The 11,898-nt window shown below is 38.7% G+C and overlaps 1 protein-coding gene across 1 annotated transcript in view; it reads left to right on the top strand.

Annotated features, from left to right (window-relative positions):
- Positions 1–11,898, top strand: part of CLPX (caseinolytic mitochondrial matrix peptidase chaperone subunit X) — a 191,365-nt gene that overhangs the window by 118,744 nt on the left and 60,723 nt on the right. The gene's annotated exons all lie outside the window — the stretch shown is intronic.

Genomic DNA, 11,898 nt, shown 5'->3' with positions numbered 1-11,898 from the left:
AGCTTTCAAATACAAATTAAATGTTTATTGTGGTGTTATATAATTTGTTGAGCCCTTGTGTAATGCACACATTTATTTATTTAAAATGTAAACGGATTTAGTGACTATAAAATCCGAAGCTAATCAGTGTGTTCCATGGTGGAAGTTTGTGAACCTTATAATATATTTGTTATATAAGGCAGGTCTGTGAAAAGTAATGATCAAAACAAAAGAGTTGGAACTATGTACCGAAAGAGCACAATCAAAATATCAGAGTAGATAAGAACACTTCTAAAAACAACCAATGTGTTAAAGGGACATTAAACTATAAACTGAATTCCCCATAAAGGGCTAGATTACGTGTGGAGCGCAAATTAGAACTCCCACTTTCACGTTATCTTAGCTAGACAGAGGCTTTTTACTAGGGTGACCGTATTGCCGCTTGAAAAAGGGACACACATGAATAATACATATGTGAGGGCTGTTTTCAGGTCGGTTTAAAGAAATGTTTTGTATAAGAACCCTGACATATGTAATTTCCATGTGTGTCCCTTTTTTAAAGCGGCAATATGGTCACCGTGTATATTTAAGACCACTAAACCTAACATGAAATATTATTTTACATTCCAATTTTCTTCACATAGCAGAATGTCCTTTTTTATTCTTAAATACATATTTATATATATATATATATAAATATATATATATATATATTATATATTTGTATATGCCTTTACCTATATATATATTCCTCTAGATATATAGATATGTATTTTACTTGAACAGTATCCGATATATATTTAATAATAAAAAGTACATTATTTTCTATGTGAATAACATAGGAATGTAAAATATGTGAAACGCGCATTGTGTTTCGCGATGTAGATTTAAACAGTTGGGTTAGCGCACATGAAAACTTAGTAATCTTAAGGTGCAATATTAAAATATTACATATAAAATATTAATAAAATGATTTAGTTATTAAACATGCTGTAAAATATTCTAAATAATCCATAGAATATATCTATATATTTTACAATATGTTTAATCATTTTTCATAATGCTATTTATTTATGTTTAATATTTGAAGCAGATCAGCTAGTTATGTCCCAATTAAACAACAAAGAACAGAAAGTGCTTGTACAAAAACATTATTTGTTTTTTATTTTATACACAAACTAATTTTCCTAAGTTTTTGTTCCATCATTTGCCAGAGATGTGAAGTAAAAATAAAGCCGAGGCTATAGGGCAACTGTGCGCAAACAGTAGCCCACAAGACTGATGCGAGTGTGATAATATGGGCTGACGTTAGATGGTTTGCCGATGTATATTCTGCCGCGCTACAGGGGCCTCACTTAAATTAAATTCCGCTCATGTTAAATGAAGATTAAACGGATATGAAACACCAAAACATTTTTAATGATTAGATTTCTTTCATGTAATTGGCAAGAGTCCATGAGCTAGTGACATATGGGATATACAATCCTACCAGGAGGGGCAAAGTTTCCCAAACCTCAAAATGCCTATAAATACACCCCTCACCACACCCTCAATTCAGTTTTACAAACTTTGCCTCCTATGGAGGTGGTGAAGTAAGTTTGTGCTAAGATTTCTACGTTGATATGCGCTTCTCAGCATTGTTGAAGCCCGATTCCTCTCAGAGTACAGCGAATGTCAGAGGGACGTGAAGGGAGTGTCACCTATTGAATACGATGATTTCTCTAACGGGGGTCTTTTTCATGGGTTCTCTGTTATCGGTCGTAGAGATTCATCTTCTACCTCCCTTTTCAGATCGACGATATACTCTCAATTTACCATTACCTCTACTAATAACTGTTTTAGTACTGGTTTGGCTATCTGCTATATGTTGATGGGTGTCTTTTGGTAAGTATGTTTCTTTCATGTAATTAGCAAGAGTCCATGAGCTAGTGACGTATGGGATATACATTCCTACCAGGAGGGGCAAAGTTTCCCAAACCTTAAAATGCCTATAAATACACCCCTCACCACACCCACAATTCAGTTTTACAAACTTTGCCTCCGATGGAGGTGGTGAAGTAAGTTTGTGCTAGATTCTACGTTGATATGCGCTCCGCAGCAAGTTGGAGCCCGGTTTTCCTCTCAGCGTGCAGTGAATGTCAGAGGGATGTGAGGAGAGTATTGCCTATTTGAATGCAGTGATCTCCTTCTAAGGGGTCTATTTCATAGGTTCTCTGTTATCGGTCGTAGAGATTCATCTCTTACCTCCCTTTTCAGATCGACGATATACTCTTATATATACCATTACCTCTGCTGATTCTCGTTTCAGTACTGGTTTGGCTTTCTACAAACATGTAGATGAGTGTCCTGGGGTAAGTAAGTCTTATTTTCTGTGACACTCTAAGCTATGGTTGGGCACTTTATTTATAAAGTTCTAAATATATGTATTCAAACATTTATTTGCCTTGACTCAGAATGTTCAACTTTCCTTATTTTCAGACAGTCAGTTTCATATTTGGGATAATGCATTTAATTAATCATTTTTTCTTACCTTAAAAATTTGACTTTTTCCCTGTGGGCTGTTAGGCTCGCGGGGGCTGAAAATGCTTCATTTTATTGCGTCATTCTTGGCGCGGACTTTTTTGGCGCAAAAATTCTTTTTCCGTTTCCGGCGTCATACGTGTCGCCGGAAGTTGCGTCATTTTTTGACGTTTTTTTGCGCCAAAAATGTCGGCGTTCCGGATGTGGCATCATTTTTTGGCGCCAAAAGCATTTAGGCGCCAAATAATGTGGGCGTCTTATTTGGCGCTAAAAAAATATGGGCGTCGCTTTTGTCTCCACATTATTTAAAGTCTCATTTTTCATTGCTTCTGGTTGCTAGAAGCTTGTTCCTTGGCATTTTTTCCCATTCCTGAAACTGTCATTTAAGGAATTTGATCAATTTTGCTTTATATGTTGTTTTTTACAAGGGGTTTGGGAATCTCAGGAGGTGAGATTTCCGATCAATATTTTGGAACTCCGTGCAATTTTCAGAGCTCTTCAGTCTTGGCCTCTTCTCAAGAGAGAGTTGTTCATTTGTTTTCAGATAGACAATGTCACAACTGTGGCATACATCAATCATCAAGGAGGGACTCGCAGTCCTCTGGCTATGAAAGAAGTATCTCGAATTTTGGTTTGGGCGGAATCCAGCTCCTGTCTAATCTCTGCGGTTCATATCCCAGGTATGGACAATTGGAAAGCGGATTATCTCAGTCGCCAAACGTTGCATCCGGGCGAATGGTCTCTTCACCCAGAGGTATTTCTTCAGATTGTTCAAATGTGGGAACTTCCAGAAATAGATCTGATGGCTTCTCATCTAAACAAGAAACTTCCCAGGTATCTGTCCAGATCCCGGGATCCTCAGGCGGAGGCAGTGGATGCATTATCACTTCCTTGGAAGTATCATCCTGCCTATATCTTTCCGCCTCTAGTTCTTCTTCCAAGAGTAATCTCCAAGATTCTGAAGGAATGCTCGTTTGTTCTGCTGGTAGCTCCGGCATGGCCTCACAGGTTTTGGTATGCGGATCTTGTCCGGATGGCCTCTTGCCAACCGTGGACTCTTCCGTTAAGACCAGACCTTTTGTCTCAAGGTCCTTTTTTTCCATCAGGATCTGAAATCCTTAAATTTAAAGGTATGGAGATTGAACGCTTGATTCTTGGTCAAAGAGGTTTCTCTGACTCTGTGATTAATACTATGTTACAGGCTCGTAAATCTGTATCCAGAGAGATATATTATAGAGTCTGGAAGACTTATATTTCTTGGTGTCTTTCTCATCATTTTTCTTGGCATTCTTTTAGAATACCGAGAATATTACAGTTTCTTCAGGATGGTTTAGATAAGGGTTTGTCCGCAAGTTCCTTGAAAGGTCAAATCTCTGCTCTTTCTGTTCTTTTTCACAGACAGATTGCTATTCTTCCTGATATTCATTGTTTTGTACAAGCTTTGGTTCGTATAAAGCCTGTCATTAAGTCAATTTCTCCTCCTTGGAGTTTGAATTTGGTTCTGGGGGCTCTTCAAGCTCCTCCATTTGAACCTATGCATTCATTGGATATTAAATTACTTTCTTGGAAAGTTTTGTTCCTTTTGGCCATCTCTTCTGCCAGAAGAGTTTCTGAATTATCTGCTCTTTCTTGTGAGTCTCCTTTTCTGATTTTTCATCAGGATAAGGCGGTGTTGCGAACTTCTTTTGAATTTTTACCTTAGTTGTGAATTCCAACAACATTAGTAGAGACATTGTGGTTCCTTCATTATGTCTTAATCCTAAGAATTCTAAGGAGAAATCGTTGCATTCTTTGGATGTTATTAGAGCTTTGAAATATTATGTTGAAGCTACTAAGTCTTTCCGAAAGACTTCAAGTTTATTTGTTATCTTTTCCGGTTTTAGAAAGGCCAGAAAACTTCTGCCATTTCTTTGGCATCTTGAAATCTTTAATTCATCTTGCCTATGTTGAGTCAGGTAAGACTCCGCCTCATAGGATTACAGCTCATTCTACTAGGTCAGTTTCTACTTCCTGGGCGTTTAGGAATGAAGCTTCGGTTGATCAGATTTGCAAAGCGGCAACTTGGTCCTCTTTGCATACTTTTACCAAATTCTACCATTTTGTTGTATTTTCTTCTTCTGAAGCAGTTTTTGGTAGAAAAGTACTTCAGGCAGCGTTTTCAGTTTGAATCTTCTGCTTATGTTTTTTCATTAAACTTTATTTTGGGTGTGGATTATTTTCAGCAGGAATTGGCTGTCTTTATTTTATCCCTCCCTCTCTAGTGACTCTTGTGTGGAAAGATCCACATCTTGGGTAGTCATTATCCCATACGTCACTAGCTCATGGACTCTTGCTAATTACATGAAAGAAAACATAATTTATGTAAGAACTTACCTGATAAATTCATTTCTTTCATATTAGCAAGAGTCCATGAGGCCCGCCCTTTTTTTGTGGTGGTTATGATTTTTTTGTATAAAGCACAATTATTCCAATTCCTTATTTTATATGCTTTCGCACTTTTTTCTTATCACCCCACTTCTTGGCTGTTCGTTAAACTGAATTGTGGGTGTGGTGAGGGGTGTATTTATAGGCATTTTAATGTTTGGGAAACTTTGCCCCTCCTGGTAGGAATGTATATCCCATACGTCACTAGCTCATGGACTCTTGCTAATATGAAAGAAATGAATTTATCAGGTAAGTTCTTACATAAATTATGTTTTTCATTACTTAAGACACTCTCAGCTATGGTTTGGCACTTTATGCAAATTATATAAAGTTCTAAATATATGTATTGTACTTATATTTGCCATGAGTCAGGTTCATGTATTTCCTTCTGCAGACTGTCAGTTTCATATTTGGGGATATAAACACTTTAAGAAATTTATTTCTTACCTGGGGTTTAGTCTTTTTTCAATTTGACTATTTTTTGCAATTGTGGGTGTTAGGCCCGCGGGTGCGTCAAATGTTAGACTTTATTGCGTCATTTTTGGCGTGGAAAAATACGTTTTTGACGCAACTTCGTCATTTCCGGCGTCATACGTGACGCCGAGACCTTTCGCACAGCGGCGTCATTAGTGACACAAGTGTGTCATTTCCGGTCATTTTTGGCGCCAAAAAAGTTTACGTTACGTTGTGCGTCATTCTTGGCGCCAAATTTTCTTCATTATTTCAATACCCCATTGTTGTTTGCCTCCTGCTTTCTTTTCTATCAAGAGGCCTATGCTTTTGCATTTTTTCCCATTCCTGAAACTGTCATTTAAGGAAATAGATAATTTTGCTTTATATGTTGTTTTTTCTCTTACATTGAGCAAGATGTCCCAATCTGATCCTGCCTCTGAAGTTTCTGCTGGAACATTGCTGCCTGACATCGGTTCTACCAAAGCTAAGTGCATTTGTTGTAAAATTGTAGAAATTATTCCACCGAATATCATGACAACTATTACAAATGACAAACTTTTACATGCAGATAGTGTTTCTATGAGTAATAGTACATTGCCAGTTGCAGTTCCTTCAACTTCTAATGTGCATGATATACCTGTAAATTTTAAAGAATTTGTTTCTGATTCTATTATGAAGGCTTTGTCTGCATTTCCACCTTCTAATAAACGTAAAAGGTCTTTTAAAACTTCTCATTTAGCTGATGAAATTTCAAATGACCAACAACATAATAATTCATCCTCTTCTGATGAGGATCTATCTGAAACAGAAGATCCTTCCTCAGATATTGACACTGACAAATCTACTTATTTATTTAAAATAGAGTATATGCGTTCTTTATTAAAAGAAGTGTTAATTACTTTGGATATTGAGGTAACCAGTCCTATTGACGTTCAGTCTAATAAACGTTTAAATGCTGTTTTTAAACCTCCTGTGGTTTCCCCAGGTGTTTTTCCCATTCCTGAGGCTATTTCTGATATGATTTCTAGGGAATGGAATAAGCCAGGTACTTCCTTTATTCCTTCTTCAAGGTTTAAGAGATTGTATCCTTTACCAGCAAAATCCTATAGAGTTTTGGGAAAAGATCCCCAAAGTTGATGGGGCTATTTCTACTCTTGCTAATCGTACCACTATTCCTATGGAAGATAGCACTTCCTTTAAGGATCCTTTAGATAGGAAACTTGAATCTTATTCAGGTCATCTTCTCAGACCTGCTATTTCTTTGGGTGATGTTGCGGCTGCATCAACTTTCTGGTTGGAAAATTTAGCGCAACATGAATTGGATTTTGACATATCTAGCATTGTTCGCTTACTGCAACATGCTAATCATTTTATTTGTGATGCCATTTTTGATATTATCAAAATTGATGTTAGATCCATGTCTTTAGCTGTATTAGCTAGAAGAGCTTTGTGGCTTAAATCTTGGAATGCTAGATTACTATCTCTTTCTTTCCAAGGTAATAATTTATTTGGTTCTCAGTTGGATTCTATTATTTCAACTATCACTGGAGGAAAAGGAGTTTTTTTGCCTCAGGATAAAAAACCTAAGGGTAAATCTAAGGCTTCTAACCGTTTTCGTTCCTTTCGTCAGAATAAGGAACAAAAACTCAATCCTCCTCCCAAGGAATCTGCTTCCAGTTGGAAGCCTTCCTCAAATTGGAATAAATACAAGCCATTTAGGAAACCAAAGTCTGCCCCTAAGTCCGCATGAAGGTGCGGCCCTCATTCCAGCTCAGCTGGTAGGGGGCAGATTAAGGTTTTTCAAGGATTTTTGGATAAAATCTGTCCAAAATCATTGGATTCAGAGCATTGTCTCTCAAGGGTATCGAATAGGATTCAAAGTAAGACCTCCTGTGAGAAGATTTTTTCTCTCACGCATCCCTGTAAATCCAGTAAAAGCTCAGGCTTTTCTGAAGTGTGTTTCAGACCTGGAGTCTTCAGGGGTAATCATGCCAGTTCCTCCTCAGGAACAAGGTTTGGGGTTTTATTCAAACCTGTTCATTGTACCAAAGAAAGAAAATTTGTTCAGACCAGTTCTGGATCTGAAAATTTTGAATCATTATGTAAGAGTACCAACTTTCAAGATGGTGACTATACAGGGAGTGCAGAATTATTAGGCAAATGAGTATTTTGACCACATCATCCTCTTTATGCATGTTGTCTTACTCCAAGCTGTATAGGCTCGAAAGCCTACTACCAATTAAGCATATTAGGTGATGTGCATCTCTGTAATGAGAAGGGGTGTGGTCTAATGACATCAACACCCTATATCAGGTGTGCATAATTATTAGGCAACTTCCTTTCCTTTGGCAAAATGGGTCAAAAGAAGGACTTGACAGGCTCAGAAAAGTCAAAAATAGTGAGATATCTTGCAGAGGAATGCAGCACTCTTAAAATTTCAAAGCTTCTGAAGCGTGATCGAACAATCAAGCGTTTCATTCAAAATAGTCAACAGGGTCGCAAGAAGCGTGTGGAAAAACCAAGGCGCAAAATAACTGCCCATGAACTGAGAAAAGTCAAGCGTGCAGCTGCCAAGATGCCACTTGCCACCAGTTTGGCCATATTTCAGAGCTGCAACATCACTGGGGTGCCCAAAAGCACAAGGTGTGCAATACTCAGAGACATGGCCAAGGTAAGAAATGCTGAAAGACGACCACCACTGAACAAGACACACAAGCTGAAACGTCAAGACTGGGCCAAGAAATATCTCAAGACCGATTTTTCTAAGGTTTTATGGACTGATGAAATGAGAGTGAGTCTTGATGGGCCAGATGGATGGGCCCGTGGCTGGATTGGTAAAGGGCAGAGAGCTCCAGTCCGACTCAGATGCCAGCAAGGTGGAGGTGGAGTACTGGTTTGGGCTGGTATCATCAAAGATGAGCTTGTGGGGCCTTTTCGGGTTGAGGATGGAGTCAAGCTCAACTCCCAGTCCTACTGCCAGTTTCTGGAAGACACCTTCTTCAAGCAGTGGTACAGGAAGAAGTCTGCATCCTTCAAGAAAAACATGATTTTCATGCAGGACAATGCTCCATCACACGCGTCCAAGTACTCCACAGCGTGGCTGGCAAGAAAGGGTATAAAAGAAGAAAATCTAATGACATGGCCTCCTTGTTCACCTGATCTGAACCCCATTGAGAACCTGTGGTCCATCATCAAATGTGAGATCTACAAGGAGGGAAAACAGTACACCTCTCTGAACAGTGTCTGGGAGGCTGTGGTTGCTGCTGCACGCAATGTTGATGGTGAACAGATCAAAACACTGACAGAATCCATGGATGGCAGGCTTTTGAGTGTCCTTGCAAAGAAAGGTGGCTATATTGGTCACTGATTTGTTTTTGTTTTGTTTTTGAATGTCAGAAATGTATATTTGTGAATGTTGAGATGTTATATTGGTTTCACTGGTAAAAATAAATAATTGAAATGGGTATATATTTGTTTTTTGTTAAGTTGCCTAATAATTATGCACAGTAATAGTCACCTGCACACACAGATATCCCCCTAAAATAGCTATAACTAAAAACAAACTAAAAACTACTTCCAAAACTATTCAGCTTTGATATTAATGAGTTTTTTGGGTTCATTGAGAACATGGTTGTTGTTCAATAATAAAATTAATCCTCAAAAATACAACTTGCCTAATAATTCTGCACTCCCTTTAAGGACTATTCTGCCTTTTGTTCAGCAAGGACATTATATGTCCACAATAGACTTGCAGGATGCATACCTTCATATTCCGATTCATCCAGAACACTTTCAGTTTCTGAGATTCTCTTTTCTAGACAAGCACTACCAATTTGTTGCTCTTCCATTTGGCCTAGCAACAGCTCCAAGAATCTTTTCAAAGGTTCTGAGTGCCCTACTATCTGTAATCAGAGAACATGGTATTGCGGTGTTTCCTTATTTGGACGATATCTTGGTACTAGCTCAGTCTTTACATACTGCAGAATCTCACACAAATCAACTAGTGTTGTTTCTTCAGAAACCTGGTTGGAGGATCAATTTACCAAAAAGTTTCTTGATTCCTCAGACAAGGGTCACCTTTTTAGGCTTCCAGATAGATTCAGTGTCCATGACTCTGTCTCTAACAGACAAGAGACGTTTAAAATTGGTCGCAGCATGCCGGCTCTTTCAGTCTCAGTCATTCCCTTCAGTGGCTATGTGCATGGAAGTTTTAGGTCTCATGACTGCAGCATCGGACGCAATCCTCTTTGCTCATTTTCACATGAGACCTCTACAGCTTTGTATGCTGAATCAATGGTGCAGGGATTATACAAAGATATCACAATTAATATCCTTGAATCCCAATGTACGACACTCTCTGACATGGTGGATAGATCACCATCGTTTGGTTCAAGGGGCTTCTTTTGTTCGCCCAACCTGGACTGTGATCACAACAGATGCGAGTCTTTCAGGTTGGGGAGCTGTTTGGGGATCTCTGACAGCACAAGGGGTTTGGAAATCTCAAGAGGCGAGATTACCAATAAATATTTTAGAACTCCGTGCAATTCTCAGGGCTCTTCAGTTCTGGCCTCTGCTAAAGAGAGAACCGTTCATTTGTTTTCAGACAGACAATATCACAACTGTGGCTTATGTCAATCATCATGGTGGGACTCACAGTCCCCAAGCTATGAGAGAAGTATCTCGGATACTTGCCTGGGCGGAATCCAGCTCCTGTCTAATCTCTGCGGTGCATATGCCAGGTGTAGACAATTGGGAGGCGGATTATCTCAGCCGCCAGACTTTACATCCAGGGGAGTGGTCTCTCCATCCAGATGTGTTTTCTCAGATTGTTCGGATGTGGGGGCTTCCAGAGATAGTTCTCATGGCCTCTCATCTAAACAAGAAACTTCCCAGATACCTGTCCAGGTCCAGGGATGTTCAGGTGGAAGCAGTGGATGCGCTGACACTTCCTTGGTGTTATCAACCTGCTTACATCTTCCCGCCTCTAGTTCTCCTTCCAAGAGTGATCTCCAAAATCATCATGGAACAGTCTTTTGTGTTGCTGGTGGCTCCAGCATGGCCACACAGGTTTTGGTATGCGGATCTGGTTCGGATGTCCAGTTGCCCGCCTTGGCCACTTCCGTTACGGCCAGAACTACTATCCCAAGGTCCGTTTTTCCATCAGGATCTCAAATCATTAAATTTGAAGGTATGGAAATTGAACGCTTAGTTCTAAGTCATAGAGGTTTCTCTGACTCAGTGATTAATACTATGTTACAAACTCGTAAATCTGTCTCTAGAAAGATTTATTATAGAGTTTGGAAGACTTACATTTCATGGTGTTCTTCTCATAAATTCTCCTGGCATTCTTTTAGAATTCCTAGAATTTTACAGTTCCTTCAGGATGGTTTGGATAAGGGTTTGTCTGCAAGTTCCTTGAAAGGTCAAATCTTTGCTCTTTCTGTTTTATTTCACAGAAAGATTGCTATACTTCCTGATATTCACTGTTTTGTACAGGCTTTAGTTCGTATTAAATCATTAAATCAATTTCTCCTCCTTGGAGTCTTAATTTGGTTCTGAAGGCTTTACAGGCTCCTCCATTTGAGCCTATGCATTCTTTGGACATTAAAACTACTTTCCTGGAAAGTGTTTTTCCTTTTGGCTATTTCTTCTGCTAGAAGAGTTTCTGAGCTATCTGCTCTTTCTTGTGAGTCTCCTTTTCTGATTTTTCATCAGGATAAGGCAGTTTTGCGGACTTCTTTTCAATTTTTACCTAAGGTTGTGAATTCTAACAACATTAGTAGAGAAATTGTTGTCCCTTCCTTGTGTCCTAATCCTAAGAATTCTTTGGAGAGATCCTTACATTCTTTGGCTGTGGTAAGAGCTTTGAAATATTATGTGGAAGCTACTAAAAATTTCAGGAAGACTTCCAGTTTATTTGTTTTATTTTCTGGTCCTAGGAAAGGTCAGAAAGCTTCTGCTATTTCTTTGGCTTCTTGGTTGAAACTTTTGATTCATCAAGCTTATTTGGAGTCAGGTCAAACCCCGCCTCAGAGAATTACAGCTCATTCTACTAGATCAGCCTCCACTTCGTGGGCTTTTAAGAATGAAGCTTCAGTTGATCAGATTTGCAAAGCAGCAACTTGGTCCTCTTTGCATACATTTACTAATTTCTACCATTTTGCTGTATTTGCTTCTTCAGAAGCAGTTTTTGGTAGAAAAGTTCTTCAGGCAGCTGTTTCAGTTTGATTCTTCTGCTTTTGATTTAAGTTTTTTTCTTTCAAAAGTGAAAATAACTTATTTTTTGGGTTGTGGATTATTTTTTCAGCGGAATATGGCTGTTTTTATTTTATTCCCTCCCTCTCTAGTGACTCTTGAGTGGAAGACTCCACATCTTGGGTATTGATATCCCATATGTCTCTAGCTCATGGACTCTTGCCAATTACATAAAAGAAAACATAATTTATGTAAGAACTTACCTGATAAATTCATTTCTTTCATATTGGCAAGAGTCCATGAGGCCCACCCTTTTTATGGTGGTTA

The sequence above is a fragment of the Bombina bombina genome, chromosome 6 (genome assembly GCF_027579735.1).
Source record: "Bombina bombina isolate aBomBom1 chromosome 6, aBomBom1.pri, whole genome shotgun sequence".
NCBI lineage: Eukaryota > Metazoa > Chordata > Amphibia > Anura > Bombinatoridae > Bombina > Bombina bombina.
This window is presented reverse-complemented; position numbering and strand designations above follow the sequence as displayed.